Here is a 16,628-nt window from a genome sequence, read left to right on the forward strand (position 1 = left end):
TTCCTTCTACTAACTTTGGGTTTTGTTTGTTCTTCTTTCTCTAGTTCCTTTAGGTGTAATGTTAGATTGTTGACTTGAGAGTTTTCTTGTTTCTTGAGGTAGGCTTGTATAACTATAAACTTCCCTCTTAGAATTGCTTTTGCTGCATCCCATAGGTTTTGGATCGTCGTGTTTTCATTGTAATTTGTCTCTAGGTATTTTTTGATTTCCTCTTTGATTTATTGAGTGATCTGTTGGTTATTTAGTAAAGTATTGTTTAGCCTCCATGTGTTAGTGTTTTTTACATTTTTTTCCCTGTAATTGATTTCTAGTCTCATAGCACTGTGGTCAGAAAAGATGCTTGATATGATTTCAATTTTCTTAAATTTACTGAGGCTAGATCTGTTTCCCAGTATGTGATCTATCCTGGGGAATATTCTGTGCGCACTTGAGAAGAAAGTGTAATCTGCTGTTTTTGGATGGAATGTTCTATAAATATCAATTAAATCTATCTGGTCTATTGTGTCATTTAAAGCTTGTGTTTCCTTATTAATTTTCTGTTTGGATGATCTGTCCAGTGGTGTAAGTGAGGTGTTAAAGTCTCCCACTATTATTGTGTTACTGTCGATTTCCTCTTTTATAGCTGTTAGCATTTGCCTTATGTATTGAGGTGCTCCTATGTTGGGGGCATATATATTTACAATTGTTGTATCTTCTTCTTGGATTGATCCCTTGATCATTATGTAGTGTCCTTCCTTGTCTCTTGTAGCATTCTTTATTTTAAAGTCTATTTTATCTGATATGAGTATTGCAACTCCAGCTTTCTTTTGATTTCCATTTGCATGGAATATCTTTTTTCATCCCCTCACTTTCAGTTTGTATGTGTCCCTAGGTCTGAAGTGGGTCTCTTGTGGACAGCATATCTATGGGTCTTGTTTTTGTATCCATTCAGCAAGCCTGTGTCTTTTGGTTGGAACATTTAATCCATTCACATTTAAGATAATTATCGATATGTATGTTCATATTACAATTTTCTTAACTGTTATGGGTTTGTTTTTGTAGGTCCTTTTCTTCTCTTGTGTTTCCCACTTAGAGAAGTTCCTTTAGCATTTGTTGTAGAGCTGATTTGGTGGTGCTGAATTCTCTTAGCTTTTGCTTGTCTGTAAAGCTTTTGATTTCTCCGTCAAATCTGAATGAGATCCTTGCTGGGTAGAGTAATATTGGTTTTAGGTTCTTCCCTTTCATCACTTTAAATATGTCATGCCACTCCCTTCTGGCTTGTAGTGTTTCTGCTGAGAAATCAGCTGGTAACCTTATGGGAGTTCCCTTGTATGTTATTTGTCAATTTTTCCCTTGCTGCTTTCAATAATTTTTCTTTGTCTTCAATTTTTGCCAATTTGATTACTATGTGTCTTGGCGTGTTTCTCCTTGGGTTTATTCTGTATGGGACTCTCTCTGCTTCCTGGACTTGGGTGGCTATTTCCTTTCCCATGTTAGGGAAGTTTTTGACTTTAATCTCTTCAAATATTTTCTCGGGTCCTTTCTCTCTCTCTTCTCCTTCTGCCCCGGGGCCCCTATAATGCGAATGTTGCTGCATTTAATGTTGTCCCAGAGGTCTCTTAGGCTGTCTTCATTTCTTTTCATTCTTTTTTCTTTATTCTGTTGCACAGCAGTGAATTCCACCATTCTGCCTTCCAGGTCACTTTTCCATTCTTCTGTCTCAGTTATTCTGCTATTGATTCCTTTTAGTGTATTTTTCATTTCAGTTATTGTATTGTTCATCTCTGTTTGTTCTTTAATTCTTCTAGGTGTTTGTTCTTTAATTCTTCTAGGTTTTTGTTAAACATTTCTTGCATCTTCTCAATCTTTGCCTCCATTGTTTTTCCGAGGTCCTGGATCATCTTCACTATCAATTTTCTGAATTCTTTTTCTGGAAAGTTGCCTATCTCCACTTCATTGAGTTGTTTTTCTGGGGTTTTATCTTGTTCCTTCATCTGGTACTTAGCCCTCTGCCTTTTCATCTTGTCTATCTTTCTGTGAATGTGGTTTTTGTTCCACAGGCTGCAGGATTGTAGTTCTTCTTGCTTCTGCTGTCTGCTTTCTGGTGGATTAGGCTATCTAAGAGGTTTGTGCAAGTTTCCTGATGGGAGGGACTTGTCTAGTCCATCTTTAAATATTAGAGTTTCTTCAGTCTCATTGCTAGAACCTCTTGTTTATTCATTCTATCCTCATCCCTTAGGTAATCTCACCCATTCCCAGGGGGTCCTCTACAATACTATCTCTATAGCCTCAGGCTGGGGATTTTTTTTTTTTTTTTTTTTTTTTTTTGCTGCACCTGCAGCTTGCAGAATCTTAGCTTCCTAACAAGGGATTGAACCTGGACCCCCTGAAGTGGAAGCATGGAGTCCTATCCACGGGACTGCCAGGGAATTCCCAGCTCCAGCGTTCATATATCTGTGCCAAATCTCTCCCTTGGGCTCCTCAACCTGCATATCCAGCTTCCTGTCTGACATCACTACTTGGCTGCCCCAATTCATTAATTCATTTCCTTGCCAAATATCCACTGGGTACCTACTCTGTGTCGGTCACTATGGTAGGGACTGGTATACAATGCTGAATAAAATGCACTTGGTCCCTGCCCTCATGAAGTTTACATTCTAGTGGGGGGGTGAGAAAATAAACAAGAAAACAAACAAAAAGTAATGAAATACACTACTTTTTTTGAATTTTATTTTATTTATTTTTTTATACAGCAGGTTCCTATTAGTTGCCTATTTTGTACATCTTAGTGTATATATGTCAATCCCAATCTCCCAGTTCATCCTACTACAACGCCCCCCCAACCACTTCCCCTCTTGGTGTCCGTTCATTTGTTCTCTACATCTGTGTCTCTATTTCTGCCCTGCAAACTGGTCCATCTGTACCATTTTTCCAAGTTCCACATATATCTGTTAATATAAGATATTTGTTTGAAAACCACTATTTTTTGAATAAAGTAAGCTTCAGTAATAGAGAATTTTTTTTAAAAAAAAATGTGTGTGCAAGTGTAGGAGGCCTACTTACAATAGCCAGGGAAGATCTCCCTGGAGGTACTGTCATGGAAGCTGAGAGTTCAAGGATAAGAAGGAATCGCTCATGGGAAGAACATTCTAGATAGTAGCAACAGCATGTACAAAGGCCCTGCTGAGGAAAAGAATGAGAAGCAGGTGAAGAACTTAAAGGAAGCCACTAAGGCTGGAATGTGGTGATTTAGGGAAAACAATGACAGTTAATCTAGCCAGAAGGTTAGGAAAGTGTCAGATTATCCAGGATCCTTTAAGTCATAGGGAGGATTTGTGGGGTTTATGCTAAGAACAATGGGAGCCACCGAAAAGCTTTAATCCAGGAGAAGCCCTTGAGCTGATTGGTATTTTTGAAAGCTGACTCTGGCAGCTCCGTGGAGAATGAGTCGTAAAGGGGCAAGCATGGAAGCTGGAAAAAGGACTTTAAGGCTGTGTGAGCTATGGCGTGGCTTGGACTAGGATAGGGGTTGTGGACAGGGTGAAAAGTGAATAGACCAGAAAGATAGTTGGGGGAATTCCCTGGCAGTCCAGTGGTTAGGACTCAGCACTTCCCTGGTCAGGGAACTAAGATTTCCCCATGCCCCGTGGCATGGCCAAAAAAAAAATAAAAAAAGATAGTTGGGAAGTTGAAACAGTGCAGAAGAGTCTACCTAAGAACTAGACCCTGGTGCTAGAACGTCTGGTTTGAAGCCTGGCTCTGCCACTTCCTAGCTGCATGGATTCGGGCAAATCCATAATTTCAGTGTTCTCATTTATAAAATGACAATAATAATAGTACTTATAGGAAGTATCAGGATGAAATGAGTTAATATACACAACATGTTTACAACATTTCTTAGAGCATAGTAAGCAGGATTGATATTAAGTGTTAGCTATTAATATTAATGATGCATTGGTTATGCGGGGTGAGGGAGGAATCAATGGTGATGCCAGATTTCTGGCATGAGCTGCTGGATGTGTTCTTGAGACACTAGAGTAGCAAAACTTCAGTCTTGGGTAAAACTGATGTTTTACTTTCTCCAAGTCTACTGGAAAAAGTCACACAATTGGGCAGATTGAGCCTATTGTAAAATCCATGATCATAGACCTCAAATGAGACTTCAATATGGCCCAGGAATTTTACTACATATTTTTGGTCAATGCACTCACCTGCCTTCTGCAACAATTTTTTACAACTTTCTCCACTCTCCTCTAACCTCCTACCCTAGCACCACCTCCCACCTGCTCCCACACGTTCAATATTTGACCACATCTCTTATTTCATAGAGAAAACAGAAGCCGTTAGATAGGAACTCCCGTCATCTTCCAGCGACCAAACACACGTATCTACCCATCTCGACACACACCCTACCTTCCTTTTCCCCTGCTACATAAGATAGTGGTTCCCAAAGTGTAGTTAATTCCCCAGAACAGAACAGGAGAATCAACAGTGCCTGGGAACTTGCTGGAAATGCAGATTTGCAGACCCGACTTCCAAATCTACAGAATCACAAACTCTGGTGGAGGAAGGGGCAGCAACCTCTTTTAACAAGCTCTCCAGGGAATTCTGATGCACAATCCAGTTAGAGAACCAATGCAAGAGAAGAATGATGCCTCTTCTCATTGAAGGCCGTTCCTTTACTTGTGCTTGGATGATGTCCTCCCCTGCTTTCCTGGGAATTTTATGTCATTATCTCTTTTTCCTCATGTATATTCAACCTCTCCTTCTCAACTGGAGCTTTCTCATGCACATTAAAAATGCTCTAACACAACATTGTAAATCAACTATACTCCAATAAAATTTAATTTAAAAAACAACAAAACAAAACAAAAAAATAAAACATGCTTAAGCCTTTCTCACATACAAAACTGTCTCTTTCAATCTTTCATCCCCTTCTGGCTACCACAGGATAGTTTTCCTCCCCTCCGCAGCCGAACATCTTGAAAGAGTTGTTGCTGGTCTGGGATAATGGGTAGTCAATAGTCTTATGAGACTCCCACTGCTGGTGGGAGGGAAAATTAGTACAGCCATTTGGAGGGCAGTTTGGTAGTACAGTAACTATTAAAATATAAAAAGTGCAAGCAGTGCCTATTAAAATTTAAATGAGCATTCCCTTCTTGTTGCCTTCTTTGACAAGGTGAGTGTATATAAGGCAGTTTTCTGCAGAATTGTGAGCGACTGGGGAAAAAATAGAAACAACTTAAATGACTATCAGTAGAGGAATGCCAAATAAATTATGATACAGTATGTAATATCGGTAGTGCGTTTATTAAAATAATGAAGTGGTTCATTCTATACATCATGTTATACTATATAATATATGTTTATGTAAAACATATGCACATGTATATATATGTGTCTATGTTAAATTATGTTATTATCTGTAACACTAATATGTTAATACCCAGAAAAAGGCCAGGAAGGACACACCAAACAAATAACTGTGGTTACCTCTGAAAGGTGAGGAAGAAGACCAGGATTGGTAGCAGCAGTCAAAGAGGATTTTAGTCTTGTCTGTAACATTTTCATTTTTTAAAGGAAAATATATTTATGTATTACTTATATAATTAAAAATCAAATAAAAGCAAGAGTTGTCAAAAAAGAAAGAGTTATCTATACCAGCTACTCCATTTTATCACCTCTCACTCAATTCTTAACCCACTTCAGTCTGGCTTTTATCCAGATCATTTCCCCGAAATAGCTCTTTCATGTCGGAAATGACATCTGTGTCACCACATCAAAAAGATAAGATATTTTCTGCTATTTTACTTGGCCTTTTTTTGTTCTTGACCACTTTCTCCTTGAAACACTCTCTTCCCTTGGGCTTCCAAGCTCTTTTATATTTAACAACACATTCTTCTGGCTTTCCACCTACATGTCTGCCTGATCTCTCTCTAACAACTCTGCAGCTTGCCTATCCTTCTCTACTAGACTACAAATTTGTTGAATTTTTTTTCAAAGACTTCCCCTGCATCCTCTTCTCTTCTCATTCTGTACTCTCCCAATAAGTGATTTCTTTTATCATCCATAAGCCATCAACTTCCAAATTTGTATCTCCCATTCCATGGCTATATGTTCAGCTGCATGTCTGATATCTCAGTTTGTAACTCTCAAGTCTCCTCAAGTACAATAGGTCCCCCCAAAACCCCTCTTAATCTCTCTCTATCCCCTTAAATCTACTCCTCTTTCAATATGCCATGCCTCAGTGAATGGTTCCACCATCCATCCAGTTGTGCAAGCCGGAAACCGATGAATCTGCCATGACACTTCCCTTTTCTCTCTCTCTCTTTTTTTTTTGGCCACACCAGGCGGCATGTGGGATCTTAGTTCCCAGACCAGGGATCGAACACCGAGCCCGCTGCATTGGCAGCGCAGAGTCTTACCCACTGGACCACCAGGGAAGTCTGTGGTGATCATTTCTCAATGGTCCCTGTAATAAAGGAATATAGGTTCCCTTTTGATAACAAGTTGATATTGGTGCAGAAATACAATTCAGTCAGAAACTCTATAGTATCAGGGAAAAAACTAAAACTCTCCATTCTCACCATATCACAGAGCATATAAATTATGAGAATAATTACTCAGATGGAAAACTTAATCTTCAAAGTGTTAAACCTGTGAAATCAAGCTATTTCAATGGCTGCCTTGCTGTACGAAAGTGGTAGGTGTGGATAAAAGGAGAAGATCCAGAGTTAACAATTGACTAAATGGGGGAGGCAGACAGAACTTTAATACAGTGTGAAAGTGACAAATCACAAGTATACACAGGGTGTAGTTGGAGCACATACAAGGGGCTCTTAATCCAACTCTCTGTGGTATGTGTGTGTGGTGTGGTATATAGGCAGAGTTGGGGGCTGTCAGGGAAGATATGCTAGGAAAGGTAACTTTCCAAATTAACTGAAATATACAAGCAAGATTTCAGCCAAGCAAAAGGTGGGAGAGGGGGTGGCAGGGTCTGCACAGGCTACTATACCAAGGAACAGCAAGGATCAATTTGTTCAGAGGCTAGAGAGAACGGCCTCTTCGTATAACTGAAAGTGGTTCTTTGGAGCAGGATCAGAGAATAGACTGACTATGGGAGTGGCGGCTCCATCCTCCACCCTCCTCCCCTGCACTAAGTTTTGATGCTGGAGCGGTGTATGTTTGTGAGGGCGAAGGATTAGGTCGTGCAGGTCTTCCCGAGCAAAGGCAGAGTTTGTACTTAACCCTTAGGGCAATGAAGAACCAGGAGAAGATGTTTTCCACTTTTTATTTCAAGATAATTTTAGATTTACTGAAGTGTTGCAAAAATAGTACAGGAAGGTCTCATTCACTGGACTTCCCTTAACATAAACATCTTACAAAACCACAGTAGAATGATCAAACTAAGAAATCAAGGTTGGTACAATACTATTAACTACACTACAGACTTCATTGGGATTTCACCAGTTTTTCCACTAAGGTCCTTTTTTTGTCCAATCCAGGACCCACATTGCATTGAGCTGTCCAGCAAAGGATTTTAAAGAGGAATGTGACGTGATCACATTTGCAATGTCAGTTTGAGGGAAACATATTTAGATTTTGGGCAATGGGGAAGGAAAAAGTGAGTCAAGTTAGGAAGCCTAGGGAATAAGCTAGTCTGGCTCTGTTGGCACCCTACGAAAGTTATGATGTAGCCTCTGGAGCTGACATGCTGGCCTACCATGGCACATTAGTTCCCTTTTTGATGTTCCGATATGCTGATTTATCTACTTTTTTTTTTTGTGTGGTACGCAGGCCTCTCACTGTTGTGGCCTCTCCCGTTGCAGAGCACAGGCTCCGGACGCACAGGCTCAGTGGCCATGGCTCACGGGCCCAGCCGCTCCGCGGTATGTGGGATCCTCCTGGACCGGGGCACGAACCCGCGTCCCCTGCATCGGTAGGCGGACTCTCAACCACTGCGCCACCAGGGAAGTCCCGATATGCTGATTTAGAAAGATGGTTTAACCAGAGCATGATTCCACTGGGTCACAGTATTCCTTTGTTCTACTACTCAATTTTGGTATGGACACATTGAAGTGAACTGGAAAGAGGATGGGAACTGCAGCTTGGATATTTTTAACTCCAAATGGTTAGAAACATGGGGAAAAAATAACTATTAAACACTTAGTAGTTTCATTTTCTTTAATGCGGCCTGAAGCATCTGCTTTTGTGAAGTGCCATTCCTTGTGTTTCCCTTTACAAAATTGTCTGAGTGACACTGCATGTCACGAATTGCATGGTTAAATCTGTCTATGTGCCATTGTCAAAGATAGCTCCTAACTTGATATTTATATGCTTTGCTCAATCCTTTACTTGCTTGTTTCTGGAACATTCTTAGTTGATGAAGCTGGAAGCGTAACAGCTACATTATAAAATGAGTTTATTTCTTTTTTATTACCAGACACTTTTCACTTCCTTTTTTTTAATTTATTTTTTTGGCCCACACCATGTGGCTTGTGGGATCTTAGTTCCCTAACCAGGGATCGAACGTGGGCCCCCTGCAGTGGAAGCACAGAGTCCTAACCACTGGACCGCCAGGAAAGCCCCTCTCTTTCTTTTTTTAAAAATATTTATTTACTTATTTATTTATTTATGGCTGTGTTGGGTCTTCATTGCTGTGCATGGGCTTCCTCTAGTTGTGGCGAGTGGGGGCTACTCTTCATTGCAGTGCGCAGGCTTCTCACTGCAGTGGGTTCTCTCATTGTGGAGCACGGGCTCTAGGCATGCAGGCTTCAGTAGTTGTGGCACGTGGGCTCAGTAGTTGTGGCGCACAGGCTTAGTTGCTCCGCTGCATGTGGGATCTTCCCGGACCAGTGATCGAACCTGTGTCCCCTGCATTGGCGGGCAGATTCTTAACCATTGAACCACCAGGGAAGTCCTTCACTTTCTTTTAATACCATTATTTTTAAGAACTATATTAGATAGCAGGAGACCTTCTTTCTAGCCTTGACTTGGTCATCTATTAGCTGTGTGACCTTGGACGAGCAAATTAACTTCTGTTCTCAGTTACTTCACATTAAATAACTACCCTGCCTACCTCATATAGTCACGTAAAATAATGGATGGACACAAACTTTGCAAACTCTACTGCTACATAAATAAAGGGGGTATTATCCTCGTTATCTACATTTACTCACATCTCTTGATTGCATCCTCTTTTGATTTCCAAATGAGGTAAAACATATAAAATGTCTATGACAGTGTAAATGAATTCATTCATTAATTCATTTTTTCATTTATTCTGAATTTATGTATTATGTTCTAAGTGCCCAGATCTGCACTATGGATTTGAAGATAAGCAGGAAATGGATCCTGTGCTCAAAAGCTTACTTTCAGTAGAGGGAGAGATACAAGTAAGCAAATAAAATTAATAAAGTGTTCGTTCTTTACTTTTCCACCAAATACTTGTAATAGCACAGGAGAGAGAACCTACGTCTCCCTGGAGTTTGGGGCATAGCCTACGTTAAGAAATTAATTTCTTTGAAATGGAAAGATAACCCATGCTCTTGTATTGGAAGAATTAATACTGTTAAAATGGCTATACTACCCAAAGCAATCTACAGATTTAATGCAATCCCTATCAAATTACCCATGGCATTTTTCACAGGACTAGAACAAATAATCCTAAAAATCATATGGAACCATAAAAGGCCCAGAATTGCCAAAGCAATCCTGAGGAAAAAGAACAAAGCAGGAGGCATAACTCTCCCAGACTTCAGACAATACTACAAAGCTACAGTAATCAAAACAGTGTGGTATTAGCACAAAAACAGACATATGGATCAATGGAACAGAATAGAGAGTGCAGAAATAAATCCACACACCTATGGTCAATTAATCTTTGACAAAGGAGGCAAGAGTATACAATGGAGAAAAGACAGTCTCTTCAGCAATGTTGGGAAAGCTGGACAGCCACATGTAAATCAATGGAGTTAGAATACACCCTCACACCACACACAAAAATAAACTCAAAATGGCTTAAAGACTTAAATATAAGACATGACACCATAAAACTCCTAGAAGAGAACATAGATAAAACATTCTTTGACATAAGTTGTACCAATGTTTTCTTAGGTCCACCTCCCATGGCAAACATTCTCTGATATAAATTGTACCAATGCTTTCTTAGGTCAGTTTCCAAAGGCAATAGAAATAAAAGCAAAAATAAACCAATAGGACCTAATCAAACTTTAAGCTTTTGCACAGCAAAGAAAACCATAAACAAAACCAAAAGGCAACCTACGGACTGGGAGAAGATATTTGCAAATGATGCAACCAACAAGGGCTTAATTTCCAAAATATATAAACAGCTCATAGAACTCAATAACAAAAAAAACCAAACAATACAAACAAAAAATGGGCAGAAGACCTAATTAGACATTTCTCCAAAGAAGACATACAGATGGCCAACAGGCATATGAAAAGATGCTCCACATCACTAATTTTTAGAGAAATGCAAATCAAAACTACAATGAAACTACACGTCACACTGGTCAGAATGGCCATCATTAAAAATTTGACAAATAACAAGTGCTGGAGAGGGTGTGGAGAAAAGGGAACCCTCTTACACTGTTGGTGGGAATGTAAGTTGGTACAGCCAATATGGAGGACAACATGGAGGTTCCTCAAAAAACTAAAATTAGAATTAGAGTTCTGTCCAGATATATGCCCAGGAGTGGGGTTGCTGGATCATATAGCAACTCTAATTCGAAAAGATACATGCACCCCAATGCACTATTTATAATAGCCAAGACATGGAAGCAACCTAAATGTCCATCAACAGATGAATGGATAAAGAAGATGTGGCACATATATACAATGGAATATTACTCAGCCATAAAAAAGAACAAAATAATTCCATTTGCAGCAACATGGATGAGCCTAGAGATTATCATACTAAGTGAAGTGAGTCAGAAAGAGAAAGACAAATACCGTATATCACTTATATGTGGAATCTAAAATATGACACAAATGCAATTATTTATGAAACAGAAACAGACTCACAGACATACAGAACAGAGTTGTGGTTGTGAAGGGGGAGGGGGGGTGGGAGAGGGATGTATTGGAAGTTTGGGATTAGCAGATGCAAACTATTACATATAGAATGACTTTACAAACAGCAAGGTCCTACTGTATAACACAGGGAACTATATTCAATATCCTGTAGTAAACCATACTTGAAAAGAATATCTATCTATCTGTCTGTCTATCTATCTATCTATCTATGAATCACTTTGCTGAACACCAGAAACTAACACAACATTGTAAATCAACTATACTTCAATAAAAAATTATAAAAGAAATTAATTTCTTTGAATTTTCTATTTTAAAAGCCTTACAAATTTGCATTCTACACCACAGTGTAGTCCTGTTTATTTTGTTACTGCTTTTTTTATACAGCAACCAGCCAAGTGGGGTTTATTCAGTAAATACAAGCCTGATTCAATATTTTAAAATCAATGTAATGCATCATGTCAATAATCTTATGAAGAAACACAAAATTGCATCAATTGATGCCAAAAAATTGGATAAAATTCAATAACCAGTCATGATAAAAATTTTCAGCACACTGGGAGAGAAGGGAACATCGTTAACCTGATAAAGGGCAGGTACAAAAAGCCTATAGTTAATATCATGCTTAATGGTGAAAGACTGAATGCTTTCCCCCTAAGATGGAGAGCAAGGCAAGGATGTCCATTCTCATCACTTCTATTCAACATTGTATTGGAAATCCTGGCCAATAGAAATAGAAAGGTCCCTGTTTGCATACAAGATGAGAAGGTGTACAGGGCTGGCTGGAGATGGCAGGCAGGCCTTACTCTTCTGTAAGACGTGGTCAAATTGGCTCACGGTGGGAGGCGAGGCTTTGGTGTTGGGGAAAACCGGGCCTGCCTAGAGGATTACTCCCACAAGGCTGCTCTGGGGCTTCTGCATCTTCTAGGGTGGTGGCGAAGCAGAAACAAACTCTTAGAGCCCCTGTAGCGCAGAGAATATGCTGTATCTCTGGGACCAGCAGTGGGCCGGAGCGGGTGATAATCACACACTGATGACACCAGGAGGGCTGTATCTTGTTGCTGACAATGGGGACGTAGCCTTCGGTGATGCTTTACTTCTTGAGGTTAACAGAAAACAGCCTCTGCAGGGAGCTTTAATGGAAGACCTCAACGGCACTACGGGAGTTGTAGAGGATGAGGATGGTGATATGCTGACCACTGCTCTTTCCTGCTTCTCAAAATCTCTCTGGAGAGTGCGGGGAGGGGTGGGGGCAGGCGTCCTGCTGGTGATGTGGGTGGCACACCTCCTCCAGGGAGTGCCCAGAACCTGCCCCCTCGCTTAGCAGGATCCTGCAGGCGCTTGGCAGTCTGCCCAGTCCCGAAGCAGTTTACGCCTGCTGGGTCCTAGCACGTCTTCTAGATGTTCGGGCCCAGGCCTGAGAGACTGGAGGAGCATCCCGTTTATTTTCATTTATACTCTTTTTCATCCAAAGGCAGGCCGGAGAGAGGTGGTCACGCAGTGGTGAAACACAAAACTTTTATTCGAGCTGTGGTTACTTCCAACCATGACCATTCTCTCGCTTACTAGCTCCCTTCTTCTGGTCCTCTTCTCAAAAGTGGTGCCCCTTCTGATCATGTTATCCTGTTTTCCAAATCTTTACAGGGATGTCTCCAGCTCTTTTGGTCAAGTTCAATCTTTTTTTAAATAAATTTATTTATTGAATTTATTTATTTTTGGCTGCGTTGGGTCTTCGTTGCTGCACGCGGGCTTTCTCTAGTTGCCACAAGCGGGGGCTACTCTTCCTTGCGGCGCGCAGGCTTCTTATTCCAGTGGCTTCTCTTGTTGTGAACACGGGCCCTAGGTGCGCGGGCTTCAGTAGTTGTGGCACGCAGGCTCAGTAGTTGTGGCACACAGGCTTCGTTTCTCCGCGGCAAGTGGGATCTTCCAGGACCAGGGCTTGAACCTGTGTCCCCTGCATTGGCAGGCGGATTCTTAACCACTGCGCCACCAGGGAAGCCCCCATGTTCAATGTTTTTACTAACAACTCCCCTAATTCTGATGTTGGTACATTTTCTCCATTCCTTTGTCCTACAACTTTTTCTACCCCTCTAATCCAGGAGTTAACTCGCTAAATTTCGACCTGTCTTTGCTATTGGCCAGTTAGCTGCCTTTGTTCTGTCTTGAATTGCCCCCCTGCCAATCAGCAGAAGATGCAGACCTTTTGGAGCCAGGGAACTTGCACAGAAAGGCCCTTGGGGAGGCGCACACGTCTCAGCACAAACAAATGACCTCTTGTTCTCCAAAGCTCTTGAGACACAAGGAGGAAAAATAATACGCTCTTCTACTATCTTTGTCCTATGATACCTACAATACTTTCTAGTTCCAAATACAGGCACTTTGCATTATAAGACAGCACAAGGAGCAGAAGGTAAGGGCGACAAGGATTCTTACGGAGGTCACAAAATAAGATCCCTGCTGCTTAGAGAAAGAAAACTTTAAGAATCTTAAGAGCAACCCCCTTTCTTCCCCTCTCTCTTCTTCAGTTTTTTTCCCTTTCTTCCCCCTTCCCCAGACCTGCGCCGTCCAACAGAAATGTATCTAGAGCCATATATGTAATTTAAAATGTTCTAGTAGCCACACACAAAAAATAGAGGGAAGGATAAATTAGGAATTTGGGGTTAAAAGATGCACACTTATTATAAAATAGATAAACAAGAAGGACCTACTGTATAGCACAGGGAACTATATTCAATATCTTATAATAAGCTATAATGGAAAAGAATCTGAAAAAGAATAGCTATATACACATATGTATAACTGAATCACTGTCTTGTACACCTGAAACTAACACAACATTGTAAATCAACTATACTTCAATAAAAAAATTAAGCCACAAAAAAGAAACAGGTGGAATTAATTTTAATGTTTTATTTAATGCAAGAGACTCCAAATATTGTCATTTCAACGTGTAATCAGTATGAAGTTGGAGAGGTTTTGCATTCTTTTTACCGTGCAAATTCTTTGAAACCTGGTGTACAATGTACACTTACAGACATCAGTTTCGTACTTGCTGCATTTCAAGCGCCGAATAACCACCACACTGGGCAGCAAGGCCCAGGAATTCCCCTCCGCCCACCCCGGCAGCAAGAACTGAAGATGGCGGGGCGGTAACCCTGCTATTGGTACTAAGAGAAGCAAAATCAGGAGGACGCGAGACTCTGTGATGCTGGGAAGTTGAAACCTCTCAGGCTGCTTCTCCCCTCCCCCCCGCCACCCCCCCCCCCCCCGGACACCGCGAGGCAGCTCTGAAGGCTGCGCGCGAGGAACCGCCAGAACCGCGGGAAAGGGCTAGGCTGGGGATGCTGGGAGGACGAGGAGGGAGGTGGGGGGTAGGGAGGAGGGGTGAGGGGCGGTGGAAGGCGCGGCGGGGACCCGCACGCATGCGTGCTCCGCGCGTTCATAAAGCCAGCCCGGCCGTCTAGCAACCGGTCTCCAGGCCAATGTCTCGCCCGAACAAGTAGTCTTCCCTGGAGTTCTAGTCCCACCAGCCGGTCTCGGCTCTTCCCTGTCCGTCCACGGTTCTTCCTTATCATTTCCGCTTCTCCCCTCCACTCGTTCCGATCTCGCCCATGGTGTGTGTCCTCAAGCGCTGAACCGGCTCCTAGAATGTGTACTCGTGGTTTCCGCCTGGGAACCAACCTCTGTCGCCTGTGGCCCACCCTCCCCGGGCTCAGGTGGCTGCTGGGGCTGGGGCTGCTCCCGGGGTTTAAGGCCGCCCGCTGCGCGGCTTTTTATCTTCCCGCGTTGGCTCCGGTCAACTTCTGCGAGGCAGACCGAGAGACTGCTACCTGCAAGGTGAGGACTAGAGGGAGGAAGTGAGATGTGAGGGGAGGCTTCGGGTTGCGGTAGGGGGCACACCGGGGCCGACCAGTGCTGGGCGCTCTCAGACTCTGACCCGGAATGCCAAAGCCCCCTCTGTGGGTGTGTTTCAGGGTCTCAATCGCTGAGCCTCGCACTTGGCGGATCCGGACCTCTCTTTTTCCCTGATCCTCTTTCCCTCCCTCTTGGCTCCTCCCCCTTCGTCTCTTTTCCTCTAACTCCCTCTCAGCTTCTCCTCCGCCCACCTCACAGCTCCTCCTTTTACACTTTTCTCTCCGCTTCTTGCCCGCGGTCTCGGGCTTCTTCCTTTCCACTCCCTCTTGACTCCGCCCCCTCCCTTCCCCTCTTCCCTCTAGGCTCCGCCCTTCCTCTCGGCCCCGCCCTCTTCCCTTATCTTGGTGCCTCTAGTTCCTGCTCCTGCTCTGTCCCGCCTACTCCCTCTCAGCCACTCCCCTTCCCCCTTGGTTCCTACCTCTCCCCCCTTCCAATTGGTTGCTCCTCCACCTCTCTCTTAACTCCTCCTCCATCATAACTCCTCCCCTCCCCCTCCCCCTCCCGCTCGGGGGTTCCTTCCTCACCTACTCTGTGTCCTCTCCCTCTTTCCCACTTCCCCTCCCTACTCTCCCCCATATACTGAATATAATCTGCCTTTCAAGATTCACACAGTCACTAGGTCTTCCTTAGATATAGTCCCACCATGTTTCTGTCACCCCTCACTCCTGTGGTCACACACTTTTACCTCCTTAATTCTTGTTAATTCACGTTGGTTTCTCCTGGGCCCTCTCCGCAAACAGCAAGATAATATTGTTTACCTCTCAGACTTGTGAGAATAAAATGAGACAACGTATGAAAAGCACTGACAAAAACACCTGGCACCTGGTAAGCCTTAAATAAATGGTAACCATTATCATTATGAGTTTTCTCTAGCCAGAGATTTCTGGCACAATTCCTCTTCCGCATGTCCACCAAACCCCAATAATTTTTTGACTCCCTTCCTTGGCAGTCTTGTTTTTGTAACTGTAAACTCACTCTAAAAATTTTTTTTGCAAGTGATCAATTCAAAAAGTATTAATGAATTGTAAGACTTATTTTCTGACCTCAGGTTACCCAGTCGAGTGTGTGGGGTAATGTTCTCTTAGAAGGAACCACACAGGCATTACAGAGTTGAGAACAGTGCGAGGTGTGGTTTGACTATAGACTTAGCCAAGTTGAAAGCTGGGGTTTTTAGAGGCCAGTTCTAGGTGCAGCAAACTTGCTCTTAATTCTGGAGCTTGCCTTTTCCTGTGAGAAGTATTGATGGTGGTGTTTTGAGCCATCATCTTGTGAAACACGTGTAACTAAGAAATAGCATGTAAAAATTACTTTACACCTGCCTTTTCTCTGACTGGTAATACCTAGTACTGGCTCTTTATTTCAGCAGGCTTCCTAGCAAAGAAATATAATCTTTAACGAATTTCTTTCTTCCTTCCTTTGTTGCGTCTTCGTTGCTGCATTCGAACTCTCTCTAGTTGCAGCAAGCGGGGGCTACTCTTCCTTGCGGTGCGCGGGCTTCTCATTGTGGTGGCTTCTCTTTGTTGCGGAGCACGGGCTCTAGGTGCGTGGGCTCAGTAATTGTGGCACATGGGTTCAGTAGTTGTGGCTCGTGGGCTCTAGAGCACAGGCTCAGTAGTTGTGGCACACGGGCTTAGTTCCTCCACAGCACGTGGGATCTTCCCGGGCCAGGGCTCGAACCC

General features: G+C 42.6%; 1 pseudogene across 1 annotated transcript in view; it reads left to right on the plus strand.

The window, feature by feature from the left end:
- The first annotated feature begins 14,682 nt into the window (after positions 1-14,682).
- Positions 14,683-16,628, plus strand: part of LOC309796300 (transmembrane 9 superfamily member 2-like) — a 99,031-nt pseudogene continuing 97,085 nt past the window's right edge. Inside the window, exon 1 of the transcript in view lies at positions 14,683-14,871. The product of the transcript in view is annotated as a transmembrane 9 superfamily member 2-like (transcript). The remainder of the gene's footprint in view (positions 14,872-16,628) is intronic.

Source organism: Mesoplodon mirus, assembly GCF_964341445.2.
Source record: "Mesoplodon mirus genome assembly, chromosome: X".
NCBI lineage: Eukaryota > Metazoa > Chordata > Mammalia > Artiodactyla > Ziphiidae > Mesoplodon > Mesoplodon mirus.